Source organism: Rattus rattus, chromosome 5 (genome assembly GCF_011064425.1).
Source record: "Rattus rattus isolate New Zealand chromosome 5, Rrattus_CSIRO_v1, whole genome shotgun sequence".
NCBI lineage: Eukaryota > Metazoa > Chordata > Mammalia > Rodentia > Muridae > Rattus > Rattus rattus.
Genome location: NC_046158.1, coordinates 132585080 through 132605657, shown reverse-complemented (window position 1 = coordinate 132605657; position 20578 = coordinate 132585080). Strand labels below are relative to the sequence as shown.

Below are 20578 nucleotides of genomic sequence, written 5' to 3'. Positions count from 1 at the left end.
TCTCAACTAGATGGTCTGAATAATAATTTGAAAACCTGAGGGCTGGAGAGATGGCTCAGCAGTTAAGAACACTGACTGCTCTTCCTGAGTTCAATTCCCAGCAACCACATGGTGGCTCACAACCATCTATAATGGGAACGGATGCCCTTATCTGGTCTGAAGACCGTTTCAGTGTACTCACATAAATAAAAAATAAATAACTCTTAAAAAAAAAAGAAAGAAAGAAAGAAAACCGGAAAACACATCAAGTCACCCTCACTGCATAGCATCTTTGGAGTCTGGTTATCCTTCCATCAAAGCAAAAAGGATCCCTGAGGGAGAAGTGGGTAGATCCCTGAGTTGGAGGCCAGCATGGTCTACAGAGCAAGGTCTAGGAGAGCTGGGGTGACACAGAGAAACCCTATCTAAGGAAAAAAAAGAAAGATACCTACCAAACTGACTCAAAGCTCACCAGTATTAGTTATAAGCACATTATGTGTTATTTACAAGCATGTGAAGCAATATATATGTTATGTTTGTCTCTTCTGTATCTTTTGGTATTTTCTAAGGCTAATAATTGCCTTTTTTCCCTCCTATTGGTTCTTTTAATTACTATTCCCACCCTCTCCCATTCTGGGCTGTCCCTAAATTCACTATGAAAACAAAAATAATCTGGAACTTCTGATTCATTCATGAGGTGCTGGGGATGGAACCCAGGGCCTTCCAGACCGTTTTTGGTTTGTTTGTTTGTTTGTTTGTTTGTTTTGTTGTTGTTGTTGTTAGTAGTGATGGTTTCGTTTTCTTGCTCGCTTGCTTTTCCCTGAGACAGTGTTTCTCACCGGTGTAGCCCTGGGTGTCCTGGAACTCACTCTGTAGCCCAGGCTGGCCTTGAACTCAGAGATCTGCCTGCCTCTGCCTCTTTGTATAAGTTGTTTTTCAATTGCTCTGGCAAAAACCTCATGACCAATGCAATTTATAAAAGAAAGCATTTTATTGGGATTCCGCACTCCCAACACTGGGATTACAAGTGCATGCTACCACGTGGCTTTTGGATTGTTTTTCGACTTCTTTACTGTGTTATGTATAGGAGTGTTTGCCTGCACGTATGCATGTGCAGCATCTAAGTGACTGGTTCCTGAGGCGGGAAGAAGGCATCATATTCACTGGAACTGGAGTTGCACACATCCAGTTGTGAACTGCCACTTGGGTGCTGGGAATTGAACCTTGGTCCTCTGCGAAAGCAATCACCCACTGAGCCAACTCTCTAGCCCCCAATGTGGCCTTTTAATCTGGGTGCCGGGGAGGGACCTCAGGTCCTCATGCTTGAGTAACAAACTCACTGAGCTATTATTACCCTAGACCACGATGGCTGGCTTTACTATGATTTTTGGAGACAGGGTCTCACTCTGCATGGAACTTACTATGTACACCTGGTTGTCCTCAAATTCACATAGATCAACCTGATCTATAGATCTCCTGAGTGCTGAGATTAAAGGCATGTGCCAAGGCGTCTGGCCTTGATGATGATCCTGCCTACAGGAAGGAACTTCTAATGAACTTCCTACAGGGTTGGCCGATAGCATGGCCTGGTTCCCCATGGCATGGCAAAAGCATCAAGTTTCCCTTCTTCTCCGACATTCTAGAACAGTGCTGTCTGGCAGAACTGTGGCTGTGGTAGAAATACCCTATATTGGCACCATTCAATATGGTAGCCACTGGCTACATGTGGCTGCTCTGTTTCCAAAATGATACCAGAGCTCCTGAGGAACTAAGTCGTGTTTACTGATTATGTTTGAGTTGTCACCTGTGACTATCACAGGGCACAGGACAGTTCCAGACTATCCAACAAAGACTTAAGATACAGACAATTTGGGGCCTGACTTCTAATTCCTTCCTTTATCTAGCAGGTGACCCAATGCAAGCCACTCTTTAGAACTCAATTTATCTACCTGTAAAATATATATTTGACACTTTCCAGGTTTGTCATAAAGATGAAATTAAAAAAAAAGGGGTTGGGGATTTAGCTCAGTGGTAGAGCGCTTGCCTAGGAAGCATAAAGGCCCTGGGTTGGTCCCCAGCTCGAAAAAAAAAAAAAAAAAAAAAAAAAAAAACAGAGTCAGATATGATGTAGTGTTTCTCTCATCTCAGCACTTGGGAGGTGGCAGAAGCAGAGAGATTAAAAGTTCAAGTCTAGCTTCAACTACAAAGTGAGAGTGTTGCACTTGCTAAGCATACACAGGGTCCTGGTTTCCAATCCCGAACTCACCGAAGGAAAACACCCAACTCCTACACAGGCCTGTGGTGTCCTAAGGAAGCAACAATTGTCAGTGTGGGGAGCCCTGCCAGTAAGAGGGCTTGGTGTTCTTTGAAATTTGATGCTATTTGGGGAAGAGGGCTGGAAGGGGGCTGTATAAAAAGACTAAAGGAATAGAAATTATTTATTGGATGGTAAAGAGGTGGTATTCCTGAGCCCCTTTCAAGAGGAAATAAGACGCTGAGCTTGGATGGAGGCCAAGTACATGAGACAGGCTTAATGGTTGTCACTTGGCGAGGTGCCCAGGTTCAGCATGGATGAGCCTGTGTGACCTGAGAGAGGCCCAGAAGACTGGGGATGGAGCTAATGGCTTCTAAACTCATATCTTTGATGTTTCTGAAGCAAGCCAGGCAAGGGTCGGACAGTAATTGCTTCCTCCTCAGGCACTTAACGGATATGTGACCTTGATCATGTTAGTCCACCTTTCTGGATCTCATTCCTCTCCCTCCCACCCCAACCTCCACCCCTAGTGGTGGGATGTAACCCACGGTCTTGAGCTTCTCAGGGAAGCTCTACACTGAGCTAAATCTCCAACCCCTGGACTGAAGGGTTCCTGTGAGGATTCGCTGAAAGGATTATATGCATGAAACCTAAGCGTAGGGCCCAGTAAATGACAGGGGACGGTGAGAGTAATGGTGTCAACATCACAGCCAGAGTCACAGAACCAAACCAGGACTTAAGTGTAGTTCCCATGCACGGACACTGTACATATGTCTTCTGTAGCACAGTGGCTAGCCCATAGCAGAGCATAAAGACACCTATTAAAAACATACATTAGGTTCGACCGTGGCAGCCATCTTCCAGTAACTCACCAAAATGATGAACACAAAAGGAAAGAGGAGAGGCACTCGGTTTATGTTCCCTAGGCCTTTTAGGAAACATGGAGTTGTGCCTTTGGCCACACACATGCGAATCTACAAGAAGGGTGATATTGTAGACTTCAAGGGAATGGACACTGTTCAAAAAGGAATGCCCCCTAAGTGTTACCATGGCAAAACCGGAAGTCTACAATGTCACCCAGCATGCGGTGGGCATCATTATAAACAAGCAAGTTAAAGGCAAGATTCTGGCCAAGAGGATCAATGTGTGGACTGAGCACATCAAGCATTCGAAGAGCAGAGACTGCTTCCTGAAGCGGGTGAAGGAAAACGATCAGAAGAAAAAGGAAGCCAAAGAGAAGGGCACCTAGGTTCAGCTGAAGTGCCAGCCTACGCCACCCAGAGAGGCACACTATGAGGACTTAACGGGAAGGGGCCTGAGCTGCTGGAGCCCATTCCATACAGATTCGTGGCCTAGTGTACAGAAGGAAATAAAGAACCCGGACTACAAAAAAAAAAAAAAAAAAAAAAAATTAGAAGATTTGATGCCAGCACTCAAGAGGCAGAGGCAGGTGGATCTCTATGAGGTCAAGGCTAGCCAACACTACAAAATAAGACCCTCTGTCAAAAAGAAAACAAGAAAAAGCATACATTAGGGCCAACATGGTGGGTTTGTCAGGTAAGGATGCTTACCACCAAGACTGAGAACCTGAGTTCAGTCCAGAACCTATATAGTGGAAGACAGAACCCCAAAAGTTCTCTTTCCCATTCATTCATGACATAGCACATGTGTATGCTATGCATAATAAATATATGTTAAAAACGTAAACTATGTGTCCTGGAAAGACTGCTCAGTGGTTAGTTAAGAGTGTTTACTGTGCAAACCATGATGACTTTGAATTTGGATCCCAGTACCCAGGTACCAACCAACCCAGAAAGGGTTTTGGGATAGCCTATAACCACAGTGCTGTGGGGAGCAGAAACAGGAGGATTACTTCAAAGGAATGGGACAGAGAGCCATATAGGATACCTTAATATCCTCCTCCAATTTCCCCATATGGTCGTGCACAGGCATGTGCACCCCAACACATAAATGTGCACATATACCCCATATCCTCTCGCTGCCTACCCTCATAGACAATTAAAAAAGCAGTTTCTAAAAATCAACACAAAAAGGTACACTATAGAAGGTGTGTGGGTGGCACACCCCTGCATCTCGCTCCCAGAATCCTGAGACAGGTAATTTGCAAGTTCAGGGTCTATATGCTGGTTAATTTTCCTTGTCAACCGGACTGTCTTAGAATCGTCATAGAAGTCGACCTCTGGGTATGACTATCAGGGTGCTTCCAGAAAGATTTGACTGAGCCAGGGAGACTTGGGGTTCAGGAGTGCATTAAACAGGAGAAAGCTGGGGTTGGGGATTTAGCTCAGTGGTAGAGCACTTGCCTAGCAAGCGCAAGGCCCTGGGTTTGGTCCCCAGCTCTGAAAAAAGGAAAAGAGAAAAAAAACAAAAACAAAAAACAGGAGAAAGTTAGGGGAGTGGAGTGGCAGCGTCTGTTTCTGCAGACAAGCCACCTCCTGCTGCTGCTATCACACCTGCCTACCAGGATACATTGTATCCCTTTAAACAATGAACCAGGATACTAGCAACAGTTTGGGCTACACAGCAAATCTTCAGGGAAAAGAAGAAACATTATCATTTCTTTCTCATCAACAGCTTTTTTTAAAAGCCTAATATTAGCAATGGAATGGAAGAGAGTGGAACGCTTCCATCCTCCCCCAACCTCCCCACCCACTCACCCTCTCTACCCCCACCCACTCACCCTCTACCCCCACCTCTCTACCCCCACCCACTCACCCTCCCACTCCTCTACCCCACCCACTCATACCCTCACCCCTCTACCCCCCACCCATTCACCCCCCCAACCCCCCACTCCTATACAGTAGCAGTGAGAGATTGGCACAGACAATAGGAAAATTCAGTTGTGAGAAGCCATTTGACTTGGACCATTTTACTTTTAGATACTATTTTGAGAAGTTAAGATGAAGTCCCAAATATCTAGACACAACCATGTCCATCCCAGTCCCTCCTTTCTCCCCGACTCCTTCCTTCCTTCTTCCAACTTTTCCTTTCTTTCTACCTCTCTTATCTAGCCCAGGCTAGTTGAGAACTCTGTGTATAGCCAAAGACGACGACCTTGAATTCTCGATCCTCCTACTGTCACCTCCCAAACACTAGGGTAAACATCATATACCACCATGCCTGGCTTTAACACGGTGACAAAGACCAAGGCTGCATGTGCAGTAGGTAAGCATTCTACCAACTGAGCTACATCCCGATGTCAGTTTTCAGCAAGGAAACACATTCACTGTTAGGGGATAGAGAGATGAACGGAGATGTCAGTAAAGGATTTGACATTGAGCAGAGTGGCCTTCCCCGTGTAACTCCAGCATGTAAGAGGAAAGGCAGAACTGGGAGTTCAAGGCCAACCTGGCCTATGTAGTGAGGTCCTGTCTCAAAATAACAACAACAAATTTGGGATGACTTTAATCCCAGCACTCAGGAGGTAGAGGCAGGTGGATCTCTGTGAGTTCAAGTCCAGCCTGTTCTACAAAGGAGTTCCAGGACAGCCAGGGTTCCATAATAGAGAAACTCTGTTTCAAGACAGACAACAAATGATATCCTGGACTAGAAAGAGAGCCTCCTTGTTAACAGTATTGGCTACTCTTCCAGAGGCCCCAGGTTAGGTATCCAGCACCCACGTAGCAATTCACAGCCCTCTGTAACTTCAGTTCCTTGGGATCCAATATCCTCTTCATTGGTCTCGTCTGTCTTTTGCAGGCACCAGTTGTGTGCAGACATATGTGCAGGCAAGACAGCCATACATATAAAACAATGAATGGGATGAAAGACACAGCTCAGAGGTTAGGAGCACTTGATGAAACCCAGTGGATCTGGGTTGGGTTCTCGGCCCCTACATGGGGACTAACGACCATCCATAACTAGTTTCAGAGGATCTGGAGCTTTCTTCTGACTTCTGAGGGCACCAGGCACATATGGTGCATGGATATATGTACAGGCAAAAACTGATATAATTAAAGTGTTTCTAAAAATACCGAAAATCCAAACCCACAGGATGGAGGCATAGCTCAGCAGTTAAGAACACATATAACAGCGCAAGGCCTTGGATTTGGTCCTCAGCTCCAGAAAGAAAAAAAAAGACAACTCCAGAGAACATCTCCATCAGACAGGTCACAACTGCCTAACTCCAGCTCCAGGGGGCCTGATGCCTTCTTCTGACCACCATGGGCGCCTTGTATCCATGTGCACATACTAACATGCATGCACACATGCGCCCCACATACATACATACATACATACACACACACACACACACACACACACACACACACACACACACACACACACACACTTAACATAAAAACACTAAATCTGGGGTTGGGGATTTAGCTCAGTGGTAGAGCGCTTGCCCTAGCAAACCATGAAGGCCCCTGGGTTCGGTCCCCAGCTCCGAAAAAAAAAAAAAGAAGAAGAAAAAAAAAACCACATAATCCCTAAACCTGGCCACATTGGCCCCAGGTCCTCTCCTGACAAGTATCTGGAAGGAATCACCACTAAGCAGATGTGTTCTTTCCTTTGATGGTTTCCCACTCAATCTGCCCCCTTTGTTCTCAGCACCTGCCTGTCTCTTAGTAGCATTTGACTTTGCCATTTTGGGATCCCTTTTAAGTAGTCGGAATTACCTGGTCCTGCTTCCCAGTCACTGACCTTGTATAAGCTCAGGATTATGGGTTACTTGCAAGAAGTGTTAGGGAGGAATTTCAAAAGCTAGTTCGTAAAACCTAGGGAGAGGGAGCTGGAGACATAGCTCAGTCAGTAGCGTTTCTGGCCGAGCTCGCTCAAAGCCCTAGCACTGGAGGCACAGGCCCCTAATTCTAGCTCTCAGGAGGTGGGGTTAAGCAATATCAGAGGTTCTAGATCATCTTCTCAGCTACCTGGTAAACTTGATCCCAGCCTGGGATGCATGAGACACTGTCTCAAAAACAACAACAACAGCAAACAAACAACAGAACAGCAACGACAAAACAGATGCAGTTAGAGAACCAGCTCAAACACATGTTAATTTCTTCCGGGGTGAAAACAGCAAATACTTATTTAACACTTTTCAGAGTACTTTTAAGGGATGAGGATTAAACACCACTGGTTTAAAGAGAGAAAGGAAGAGGTTTAAATTGGGAAGGGGGGCCTGGAGAGATGGCTCAGTGGTTAAGAACACTGACTGCTCTTCCAGAGGTCCTGAGTTCAAATCCCAGCAACCACATGGTGGCTCACAACCATCTGTAATGAGATTGGATGCCCTCTTCTGGTGTGTCTGAAGACAGCTACAGAGTGTATATATATATGTGTGTGTGTGTGTGTGTGTGTGTGTGTGTGTGTGTGTGTGTGTGTAATATTTTTTTTTAAAAAAGCTGGGGTTGGGGATTTAGCTCAGCGGTAAAGCCCTTGCCTAGGGAGCGCAAGGCCCCAGCTCCGAAAAAAAAAAAAAAAAAAAAAAAAAAAAGCTCTCTCTCCCTCTTTCTTCTAAAAAAAAAGTTGGGAAGGGGATGGAAAGAAGGGGCAGAGGAGGGAGTGAGGAAGGATGAACACTAACACTCCTTTTCAGAAGCTTCCTAAATTATATGTGTGTATATGTATGTAGACATACATATTAAAAAGAGTATGGGGGAACACCCATAAGGAAGGGGAGGGGGAGGGGGATAAAAACAAAAAAACAAACAAACAAAAAAAAAAAGAGTTTGGATGAAGTTACCCTACTCTAGGGGGTGGGCATAATGCTCCCAGATGCCAAAGGCCATCAAACGAAAGGGACCAGTGTGAGACGAGGATTACTTCTCTTTGAGTTGCTGACCAGGGAGGTTCCACCGGCAAACATCCCGCCCCACTCCATCCCATCTGAAAGCATTGCAAGCTGTTGCCAGTGCTCTTGGTTATCATTCAGAGCTGGACTGTAAGACGCTATTGCTAAAGGCACCGCATACTTGTGCCACAGGATGTGGAGAAATCAAGCTGGTAATAGCCTGGAGGTTTCGTTCCTACTGGCTAGCTTTCTCGGTGCCTAACGGTGCTGGGGAGAAGCTGTGCGCCGGTGAGCCACAACAACCAACTCAGAGAGACGTCTTCGTTGTTCCCGTAGTGGCATGGACGCTAAGGGAGTAATCAACCACTCTCAGACTGGATTTATTGCCAGCAAAGGACACCAAGAGGGTTGGGGATTTAGCTCAGTGGTAGAGCACTTGCCAGCAAGCTTAAAAGGCCCTGGGTTCGGTCCCCAGCACCGAAAAAAAGAAAAGGGAAAAAAAAAAAAAAAGTAAAAAAGGACACCAAGGTCAGATGTGGTGATGATTTTTTTTTTTTTTTTTTTTGGAAAATGTTTGCATTTAATTAACCTGATTAGTGGCTTTAAGCCACCAGAACACAGGCACCTCCGATACCCTTAATCTTCTCTTCAGCTCTTCTGCTGAAGAATTTGGCCTTCACGATGACAGGTTGCTTAGGGAGCTTCCCCTTCCTCAGAACTTTGTAGTAGCCTGATCGAACAATATCAGTGATGGGAGCTGTTCCAGTCTTGTTTTTTGCTGCATTGACCCGTGTCTGCTCGCTGACCAACGCCTATAATTTATCCAGGTTGACAGTTGGGCAGAAGCTCTGGTTCCTCTTCAAGTGGTAATGCCTCATGCCAACTTTGCCGAAGTAACCTAGATGATATTTGTCAAAGTTGATCCTGTGGAGATGCTCGCCTCCAGCATTCCCGCGGCCTCCTGGGAGCTTGAGGTACTTACCGATGCGACCATGGCTGTGGCTCACATGGCCCGGGAGTTTCCGGGTCTTCCTCAGTCTGGATGGCATGGCGGTAGCAGAAGAGAAAGAGCATGGTATATGTTTTTAATCCTAGCACTTGAGAGGCCAAGGCACATGGATCTCTGTGACTTCAAGGCCAGCCTGGTCTGCACAGTGAGTTCCAGAGGGTACATACTGAGTCTCTCTCTCTCTCTCTCTCTCTCTCTCTCTCTCTCTCTCTCTCTCTCACACACACACACACACACACACACACACACACACACACACACACACACACACACACACAGAGAGAGAGAGAGAGAGAGAGAGAGAGAGAGAGAGAGAGAGGATAGAAAATACAAGAAACTCATGAATATCACTATCAAGAGCTCATGGGTGGCTAAGTCACAGGCACTAGGGGAGAATCTACTGTATTGTTTTGATAAATGGACAAAAGACCACATTATTTTTATGACCACAGATTAGTGCAGCTCTCAACCCTCATCAGAGAAGCTTCTTTTTGTAGCAGAGACTCACAATTAGCCAGAACTCAGCGAATGAGAGACTGGACTCCTCAGCCCTAAACGAGAGATCAGCCTCACACCCTTTCCTCTCAAAGCTCAGGGATCATTGAGGAACTAGGGGGAGAAAGAATTTTAAGAGCCACAGGCTGCAGAGGAACCTTGAAAAAACAAGATTTCCCAGATAAGAGAGAGGGACATTTCACGTCATAACTCACCAGGGCTATAACTGCACAAGACCTTCACAAGATCAAGCCGGCCTAAGTTCTAGCACGAATAGAAGGGAGGCCCACAAACTCCCACCCATAGCTGGGGAGCTACTGGCAGTGAGGGCTATGGGGGGAGGGGAGAGTGAGCTTCCTTCCAGAACGCAGCTGCTGGTACTGTTCCCCAGGCTCCAGTGGATGTCCCTACACCCACAAACATCCTGGCAGCTCTAAGTGGACTCAGTGGATTAGGACAATTCCATGAAATTTGGAGGGAGGAGGAGGAAGAGGCAAAAGAGGATGTAGAAGGGGGGGAGTATATCTGGGCAAACCACGTTGTACATATGTATTAAATTCTCAAACAATAACAAAATAAATTTTCGACAAGCCAGTTAGGGAAGCAACCTCGATCCACATAATCCCATCCAGACGTGCATTGGCAAATACTTACCAAGGCTTGGCTGAAGGTTTTCAATAACTAACTTCCCCTTTGGTCTCAACTTACTAGCGCAGCCACCCCTCCTCTCTTGATCTTTCCTTCTTGATCTGTTTGTAGAGTTTACTGTATGGATTCTTACAAACTTCCTCGAGTCCTTCTGGGGACTAGGCATGGGAAACAAACAAACCTCTATTTAAATACTTGTGGTTCCAGGCGCTGAAAAGGAATAAAAGACAATTCTCACTGCCTCAGTTTCCCTGTGAAATTTGAGCTCCAGGAGAACCGGTGAAGAGCTCAGTCTGGGGCTTAGCCAGGGGTGGCCGTGTGTGCCTGGGCAGCCCCTGCTGTGTCTCACAGGTGGGGCTTTATCCACCTGACCCTTTCAACCAGTGGTTCTCAATTTTCCCAGTGCCCAGACTCTTTAATACAGTTCCTCATGGTGTGGTGACCCCCAACCATTAAGTTATTTCTTTGCTACTTAATAACTCTAAATTAGCTACAGTTGTGAATTGTAATGTAAATGTCTGTGTTTTCTGATGATTTTAAGTCGACCTCTGTTAAAAAGGTTGTTCAACTCCCAGGGGGTCAAGACCCACACAGGTTGAGAACCACTACTTTAAATGGCTTCTGCTTTGGTTTTTGTTTTGTTTTGAGATAGGCTTGCTCTACTGAGCCCAGGCTATTCTACAACTTGAGGTATAGATCAGGCTGGCCTTGAACTCAGAAAGATCCGCCTGCCTCTGCTAAAATTAAAGGTGTACACCACCACACCTGGACTTTAAAATGGATTTTTGAGTCTGGATCTGTGGCAGGTTTCTTGGTTTTGTTTTTAATCCCAGAGATGACTTAGTTGGTGAAGTGCTTGTTACAAACACCTAAAGACTTGAGTTCAAATCCTCAGTGTCTGTGTAAGAAGTCGGGCACAGCAGTGTCTGTCTGTAATCCCAGACCCGAGGTGGTGGCCAAAGGATTCCTGGGGCTTGCTCGCCAGCTGATCTCGTCTAACCAGTAAGCGTCAGGTTCAGTGAGAAACAATCTCAAGAATTAAGGCGGAAGAGTACCGAGGAGGCTCAGTGAGTAAAGCACTTGCTGTCTTTGGATCCCAGCACTTACACAAGAGCTGTCAGCCATGACAGTAAGTCTATAATCTCAGTGCAGGGAGGGTGGGGCTGAGAACCCAGAGGAAGCAGGCCAGGGGGACCAGCGTAGTAGTGAGCTCCGAGTGAGCAAGAGACCTGTCGATACATAAGGTGTGAAGTGACGAGGAAGACACATCTGCACACTCACGACTACCTACGCACGAACGTGCACACACGCCCACATCATACACGCAGAAAAAAAGCTAACTTGTCATTTTCTTTCCTCTGAATGTCTCAGGGATCTTTTTTTTTTTTTTTTTTTTTTCTTTTTTTCAGAGCTGGGGACCGAACCCAGGACCTTGCACTTGCTAGGCAAGCGCTCTACCACTGAGCTAAATCCCCAACCCCTACCCCCTCAGGGATCTTTTTAAATTTACAAAATAACTCGAAGTTGGTAACACATAAACATGCGATAGCCAGATTCCATAATGGTACTCGGTGATCTCTATCTTATATTAAGTAAACCCTCGCGCAGTACTTTCTGACACTGAACCTGCATGATCTGTGTACCTAATAGAATACGGCGGAAATGTAGGACTCAATGACGAAAGATATTTTAGCTTCCATGCTAGTGTCTTGTCTCGCAGGGCCTCTGACACCGGAAGGGATAACTGCCAGGTTGGGAACTCTCCCTGTGGGGAAGCTCATACAAAGAACAACTGAGGCTGACCTGTTTAGAATGGAGACTTCCAGCCAATAGCCATCCAAGTACACATCCTGCAAGGAGCTCTCCCAGGCCCAGTCCAGTCTTTTAGCTGATATAGCCCTGGCCAACATTTTGATTACAAACTGACAAAAACAGACAAAGAAACAAACAAATGGGAAAACATCCCGCTTTAAAAATATGGAGCTAGCAGCACCCAGCAAGGTTGATTCCAGATCCCTTACCCTCCGGAAATCGATTGTTAGATGCCTTCACTACTGCGATGGGGCCGATTTATTTGTATTAATATACAAAACACATGGTCCCGAACGGGAATGTAGTTGGGGCTCTTGGTCACATCTACATGGGAACCCATGACCCATCCTCTCCTGTGTGATCTGGGAACCAGAGCGCACCGGTTGCACTTGGGCCACTCTCACAGCTCCCCTGGCCCAGGAGAAGCAGGGTGGCTGTGAAAGCCAGTCCCTCCTTCCTCACAGACTTCACCTCTCCCTGCCAAGCCCCCACCAGTCCCTTGCATCCCCACATCCTGTCTCACATCTGGGGGTGGGGGCTTCCCCTCTTCACACACTTGTGGAAAATATCACTCATCCTTTTACTTTTTACGAGTGAGTGCGTGCCTTTGTGCATGCATGTGTGTACATGTGTGTACATGTGTGTGCATGTGTGTGCATGTGTGTGCATGTGTGTACATGTGTGTGCATGTGTGTGCATGTGTGTGCATGTGTGCATGTGTGTGCATGTGGAGACCCAAGAGAGACATCAGGTATCTGTCCTCAATGGCTCAAATTTTTCTTGGGGGGGGGGAGTGGGGAACAAAATCTCTCACTGATCTGAAGTTCATCAGTTGGTTAGACTGTGCTGTAGGGGACCCATTTATCCCCTTCCCCCTCAGCCCCCATCACTCCTGCACCAGCCAAGGCCGAGGTCACAGGCATGTCTAGTTTTTTAACTTTTAAAAATCATATTTACTTATTTTGTCTGTGTATGTATGTGGGGGGAGATGCGTGCACGCCGTGGTGTCTGTGGAGGTCAGAGAGCAGCTTGCTGGAGTCAGTTCTCACCTTCTACCACGTGGCTCCTGGGGATCCAACCCAGGCGGTCGGTCTTGTTGGCAGGCGCCTTTATCTGCTGACAACCCCCATCTTCTTCGTGGGTCTTGAGGATCTGAACTCAGGTCGTGCTTGTGTAGAATGCCCTTTACCAACTAAGCCATCTCCTCTTTCTCTGACTTATAGAAATCAGAACCCAGCATCTGCCTTCCTCCCTCGACCCCAGCCACTGGCTCCCATGGCTGTCTTGCTGGCTTTCGCGCTGGCCCAGCATCCGTCACTTCAGACTCGCTAAAGTGTATCGGGCAGCATTTCATTGCTGTAACTGGTATGTGACATAAATCAGTTTACAGAGGCAAACCATTTGCTTTGGCTCATAGTTTAGAAGTCCCAGCCTGTAACTGGCTGGATCTATTGCTTTTAGAATCTGTGCTGAGGGAACGCACCATGGCAGGGTCTCATGGGAGAGTAGACTTGCGGATATGGCAGGAAGTGAGCCTGAGAAGGAGAAAGGGACTTGGAACCAATGCCAATCGTCCCCTTCAAGATTCTCTTCAATGACCTCCTAACTTATATGTTGATATTGACATTTCCTCCAGAGCTCAGTCGGTAGAGTGTTTACCTGGCAGACACTAAACCTTAAATTTATCCCCAGCATCATAGAAACTGGATATGGTAGTTCACAGCTATAATCCTAACACTATGATGCCAAGGCACGGGGATCAGAAGTTCAAGGTTATCCATTGCAACAAAATTAATTAAGGCCAACCTGGCATATATGATTATATCTATATCTATATCTATATCTATATATCTCCAAAAAGAGGAAGAGAAAGAGAATTGTTGAGATGGCTCAGCACATGATGCCAAACCTGAAAACCTGAGTTCTGTCCCCAGGACCCATGGGGTAAAAGGAGAGAATGAACTCCTGCATAACCCTAGTATAAAATTATATTAAAATATAATTTAAGGGCTGGAGAGATAGCTCAGTGGTTAAGAGCACTGACTGCTCTTCCAGAGGTCCTGAGCTCAATTCCCAGCAATCACATGGTGGCTCACAACCATCTGTAATGAGATCCAATGCCCTCTTCTGGTGTGTCTGAAGACAGCGACAGTGTACTCATATATAATAAATAAATCTTTAAAAAAAGGGAATGACCTGCTTGATGTGTCGGTACATGACATTAATCTTACCACTTAGGAGGCAGAGGCATAGGGATGTCTTGTGGGTTCAAGGCTAGCCAGATCTACATAGTGAGATCCTGCCAAAAAAGAGGGTGGAGGGAATGAACTATCCGCATTCTCCATAGCGTTGATGAATCTCAAAGGCTTTGGGAGTGCAGTGATGGCTCAGCAGTTTAGAGCATTTGTAATTCTTGGAGAGGACCGGGGTTTGGTTCTCAGCATCCACATCGTGACTTAAAACTGTCTGTAGCTCCAGTTCCAGGAGGGTCTGATGCCCTCTTCTGGCCTTGAAGGGCATAGCACACAACTCACGGCTTAACAGATGCAAATTTTTTAAAAGTACATTTCAAAGGGTTACTACTATAGGATGTGCTTCTGTGAAAAGTGAAACCATAGTGACGAGTCTGTGTTTGCCCAGGTTAGGGCGGGAGGACTGTGTCACAAAGGGAAATTCGAAGTTTTTTTTTTTCAGGCGACAGAACTGCTCTATATCCTGTTTGTGGTGTAGGTTATGCAAACCTGCATATGTGAAAATTCATAGAATTATCTGTACACAGAGTGGAAAAAGAACAGCATGAAATCTACTCTTTGACAAGACAAACAGATTGCGTGTAGGACCCAGCTTCTAACCTGACCCATACGATCCTTGCCTCCTTACACTTGTAACCTGGTGTCTCCCTGTCCTGGTGACTGAGGAGTGACTTCCTGTGACTTCTGAAGCTGGTCACAAACAAACAAACAAACAAACAAACGTGTCACTTGTGTTCCGACATCTCCAGCCAAGCACTTTCTGGAAGGAAGTTGGACCCCTGTTGCAAAGACTCCAGAGCGGCCCTATAGGAAGGCACCATGGTCTCTGTCAGTCACCAGCCTCACCTCACCAGCAGGAGTCCTTGGAGATGGAGCCTGTGGCATTGGCAAAGCCTTTTGTAATTGCAGCCCAGCCACCATCTAACTGGACCACAGTCTCTCCACAGCCCCTGAGCCAAGATCTCAGTCACAATGCTCTGGAATTCCTGGCCCTGTAAACTGAGAGACAATGACTGGTTTGTTTGTTTCTGTTTTCTTTCTTTCTTTCTTTCTTTCTTTCTTTCTTTTTTAGTATTTATTTATTTTTATTTATATGAGTACACTGTAGCTGTCTTCAGACACATCAGAAGAGGACATCAGATCCCATTACAGATGGTTGTGAGCCACCATGTGGTTGCTGGGATTTGAACTCAGGACCTCTGGAAGAGCAGCCAGTCCTATTAACCGCTGAGCCATCTCTCCAGCCCTGTTTCTGTTTTCTTTTCTTTCTCTGAGTCTCACAATGTAGTTCAGTCTGTCCTGAAACTTATAATCTTCCAAACTCTTTCTTACCCTTTAAAAATGGGAGCAGGAAACCCGGCATGGTGGTGCAAGCCTTTAATCGCAGACCTCAGGAGGCAGGGGTAGGTGGATCTATGTGAGTTCAAAGCCAGTCTGGTCTAGAAAGCAAGTTCTAGGACATCTAGAGATGTTACACAGAGAAATCCTGTCTCAAATACTAAAACCAAACCAACCGACCAACCAACCAAAAAACAAAGAACAAGAAGAAGAAAAAGAAGAAGGAGGAGGGGAGGGAGAGGGAGGGGGCACAGATTTAATTCATATTGATTCCAGTGTGTGTGTGTATATATGTAAGCATGTATATGAATGTGTATAGGCGTGTGTGCCTATCATATGTGTCTGTTCAAATGACTGTGCGCATTTGATATAAGTGTGCTCGTGTGTGTGTGTGTGTGTGTGTGTGTGTGTGCGCGCGCGTGCGCATGTGAGCATGAGTGTAAGCTCTCAACTTGTATGTGGGCAGTCTATTACTTTTTCATTCCCTGTCTAACTTTCTGTTGTTGCCGTTTAGAGGCAGAGTCTCACTTGGTAACTCTGTGTAGCCCAGAACTCAACTCTATTCTGGAGTACAGATGTGTGCCAGCGACCCCAGCAGACACTTATAATTCTTGAGACTAGGGCTCCCTACCCCCACCCCCCAGAGCTCACTGTTTGGCTAGACTGGATAGTCAGCAGGGGAATCACCGTCTTCACGGGTCCAGCATCCATCGGGGTTGTTACAGGCAACCCTGCCACACCGACCGTTCCGTATGGGAGCTGGGATCCCAGCAGTCCTCATGCTTACACAGGGGGACTTCACCATGGAGCCAGCTCCTTGGGCCCATACTTCGTATTCTCGTTGAACAGATGAGAACACCAAGTCAGTCCTAATCAGTTACACTCTGGTGGGTGGCAAAGCTGGGTACAAGCCCTCAGATTCCAAGCCTGGTGTCCTTCCCAAAGGATCATCCAGGCTCAAACTCTCAGTTCCACAGTAGAAGAGGAGACTGTGGCTCTCACAGTTGAAGAAACGGCTTCAGAAAGGGCGAGCGGCCCCGTGGACTGGCATGCGCTGTTCTCACCAAGCATCCTCGGTGTGTTGGCTCCAAATGCAATTTCAGTTCTGGTGATGACCCGGCAGGGCAGAGTGGAGTGATGTCACATGCAGGCTTAACAGGTTGGGGCAGTGTTAATAAGGACAATTAAAAAAATATTACCGTGTGTGTGTGTGATGTGGGTGGCCAGCATGTACACAGGCCCCAGAACTATTTTGTGGAGTCAGTTTTCTTTGGCCTTTACATGGGTTACAGGGATTAAAGTCAGGTTTCAGGCTTGGAGGCAAGTCCCTTTCCTTACCTGCTGAGCCATCTTACTGTCCCCACGTATCCTTTTTACGTTCCATTACAATTCATTTCTTCTGGCTGGAGAAATGGGTCAGTAGGTGAAATGCTTGCTATGCAATTATAAGGACCTAAGTCTCCCCACGCCCCGCCCCCAGAACCCAAGAAAAAAAGCTGGGAAGACTGGAGAGATGGCCTAGCACTTACGAGCACTAAACCTGCTATTCCGTAGAAGACTTGGGTTCAGTTCCCAGGATCCACACGGCAGCTCACAGCTATCTGTAACTCTAGTTCCAGAGGATCCAAAGCCCTCTCCCGTCTTCCATGGCCCTAGGTTCACGTGTGGTACACAGTCTTATATGCAGGCAAACACTTGTTCAATACGCTATATGATGATGGTGATGGTGGTGGTGGTGATGGTGGTGGTGGTGGTGGTGGTGGTGGTGGTGATGATGGTGGTGGTGTTGATGGGGGTGGTGATGTTGTTGGTGGTGATGGTGGTGGTGGTGGATGGTGGTGGTGGTGGTGGTGGTGGTGGTGGTGGTGGTGGTGGTGGTGATGGTGGTGGTGGTGGTGGTGGTGGTGGTAGTGATGGTGGTGGTGGTGGTGATAAAGCCTGGAGGGATAGTGCACATCTGTAATCCCAGCACCGTGCAGGGGAGGCAGAGACAGGAAGGGCCCTCGGCTCACTTGTCAGGCAACCTAGTTTAATTGGTAAGAGGCTCAGTGAGAGAACCTATCTCAGCAAGGTTGGGGTTGGGGAGATACCTCTGTGAGTAAGTTTGCTTGCAAGGCAAGTCTGATGACCTGATTTGGAACCCCCAAAGCACACCTGAAAGCTAGACACAACAGCACTTGTTTGTGACTCCATTATGCCCTCTAAGGAATGGAAGGGGTCAACAAGAGAACTGCTCTTAGACTAGCCTGGCGTATGCAGGCATGGACAAAAGGAGAGACCCTGCCTTAAACAAGGCTTGAGTTTATCCTCTGACATGCTAACACATATACTTAGACACATCACAAACACATTATACATACATAACACACTTTATACACACACACATATATATATACACAACACATATACATAAAACACACACATATATACAGTACACACACTAATTGTACCTACATAGCACATATACAACCCACATACATTATACACATGCAGATACGCACACAAATCAGGAAGAGATTAAGGAAGATTCCCAACATTGACCTCTGCCTCACACACATATACACACCACTCACGCACATAACCATGTGTACTATAAAAATTGTACTTTAAAACAGGGAGTAGTTAATTCACTGGGAAGCAGAGGTACTTGAATCTTTGTTGGAGGCCAGCCTGATTTATATAGCAGGTTCCAGGCTCACCAGAGCTATATAATGAGAACTGTCTCAAAATTTTAAAAATAAAAAGAAGCAGTGAACGCAGAGGCACTGCGGCTCTTGGGGAGGCCTCCCAGCAGTGAGCCCAGGCTGCAGGGGACCTCCCTGAGCAGTGAGGATAATAGAAGTCCTCCTAGCCTAGGCCTTCAAAGACACCTCAGCGAGGTGCTTGGCAAAGGTCCAGTGTCATTTGTCTTTTTTCTTGTACTGCAGGGCAAGTGGGTAGAGCGGAATGTGCAGCCAGAAGAGAAAACCTCTCCTTGCTTTAGGATGAACCCAAATTCCTGAGCAGACAAAAGGAATTCTTTGTTGTTGCTGCCATTTTTTTATTTTTGTTTTTGTTTTTGTTTTTGTTTTTTTTTCTTTCAGAGCTGGGGACCGAACCCAGGGCTTTGCGCTTGCTAGGCAAACGCTCTACCACTGAGCTAAATCCCCAACCCGTTGCTGCCATTTTTAATGTTATATGTATGGGTGTTTTTGCCTGCATGTATGTCTGCACATCACATGCATGCCTACTGCCCACAAAGACAAGAAGAGGTTGTTCTCTCCCCTAAGACCAAGTTACAGGAGGATGTTAGCCACCATGTGGATGCTGGGAATCAAAGCAGGTCCTCTGAAAGAAAAGCCTGTGGTACATTTAAGTGCTGAGCCATCTCTCCAGCCCCAGAGAAGCACAGTGGTGGAGGGACAGAAAAAAAGGAAGGGAGAAGGGACTGAGGGAGAGTTGAGTCTTAGTCTCACTTTGTGTGACCCTGATAGCAGCAGTGAGCCAGTAGCCACCTGCCTCAAAGCTGCCTTCCCCCCTCCTCCTTCCCCTCCTCCCTCCCCCTTCCTCCTCCCCTCTTCCCTCCTCCTTCCTCCCTCTCCCTCCTCCTTCCCCCTCCCCCTCCTCCCTCTTCCCTCCCCCTCCTTCCTTCCTTCCTCCCCCCCTTCTTCTCTTCCCTCCCTGTCCCCCCTCCCCCTTCCTCCCCTCTCCCCTCCTCCCTCCTCCCTCTTCCCTCTCCCTCCTCTCTCTCCTCTCTCCTCATGGGAGCTGGGGGACGATGATGGGGGAATGCTTGGGGTTAGGTGGACCCCAACAGGGCATGACTGTGAACAGGTAACAAATTCTATGTTCTCAGATTTAATTAAAGTCTCTGCTTGGAACTGGTTTGTCGAGGATCGGAACACCTTGGATGCAGCAGCAGACAAGAATGACAGGTTTCTAGATCCAGGCAATACAGATCAGCAGTTCTGGATGACAAGCATCACCAGGTAAGCAGGGCGGAGAGCAGCAACAAAAGCCTTTTCCCAGAAGCAGAAGACAGGACCCTGTCTAGGGGTGGTGACCTGGGGACAGCAGCCCAGAATTTCTGAAACTCCAGATCTGGTGAAACAGGCCACGCTGGGCCATTTGATGCCCTGACTTTAGCGCTGTTTTTGCTTCTCTGGGTGTTCACAGACTGTGGAAAGAAGACACTGGACCTAGGTGTGAATGTGTTGGTTTCCATTCCAAAGCCATATAGACTTGACTAATGTAGCCCAGGAGACTTCAAATAAACCCCCGTCCAGTCACTGGCTAATGTACAGCTCAAACAGGTCACAGCCTGTCACGATATCCAGCTTTGTGCCTGTAAGAAAAGGATGTCCTGCTGGAGAGATGGCTCAGAGGTTAAGCACACTGTCTGCTCTTCCAAAGGTCCTGAGTTCAATTCCCAGCAACCACATAGTGGCTCACAACCATCTGTATTGAGATCTGATGCCCTCATCTGGCCTGCAGGCATACATGCAGGCAGAAAGCTGTATGATGTATACTAAATAAATAAATAAATAAATAAATAAATAAATAAATAAGAAAAGGATGTCGTTGGCAGACTCTGGTATTCCCTTAAAATCAAGTCCAAATGTATTAGGATGAAATTCATCCTGTCTGTCCCGATTTTCTTGTTTTGGTTTTTAGTTTTTTGAGTCAGGGTCTCATTTTGTAGCCCAGCCTGACCTGGAAATCTCTCTGCAGACCAGACAGGCCTGACTTGCAGCAGTCTGCTTGACTCTGCCTCCTCTTGTACTGCCACAGCCAGCTTGTTCTTGTCTAGTGTGTATGGTCCAGCGTGCTTTGAGTATGTCTGTGTGAGCATATCCGGAGGCTAGAGAAGGGCATCCCACAGATTTCTCTGTCACTCTCTGCCTCAGCAAAACTGAAACTCTCTGATGCTAGCCATGAGCTCTCGGCATCCACCTGTCTCTCCCAGTGCTGGGGTTAAAGGCATGCACAGCTGTGTCTGACTTTCTTGGCAGGTGGGGATTTGAACTCAGGTCATCATGTTTGCACAGTGCTTT

At 46.8% G+C, this 20578-nt stretch overlaps 1 pseudogene; it reads right to left on the bottom strand.

The window, feature by feature from the left end:
• Nucleotides 1-8593: 8593 nt before the first annotated feature.
• LOC116900709 lies at nt 8594-9040 on the bottom strand (annotated as a pseudogene).
• Between the last annotated feature and the right edge of the window lie 11538 nt (nt 9041-20578).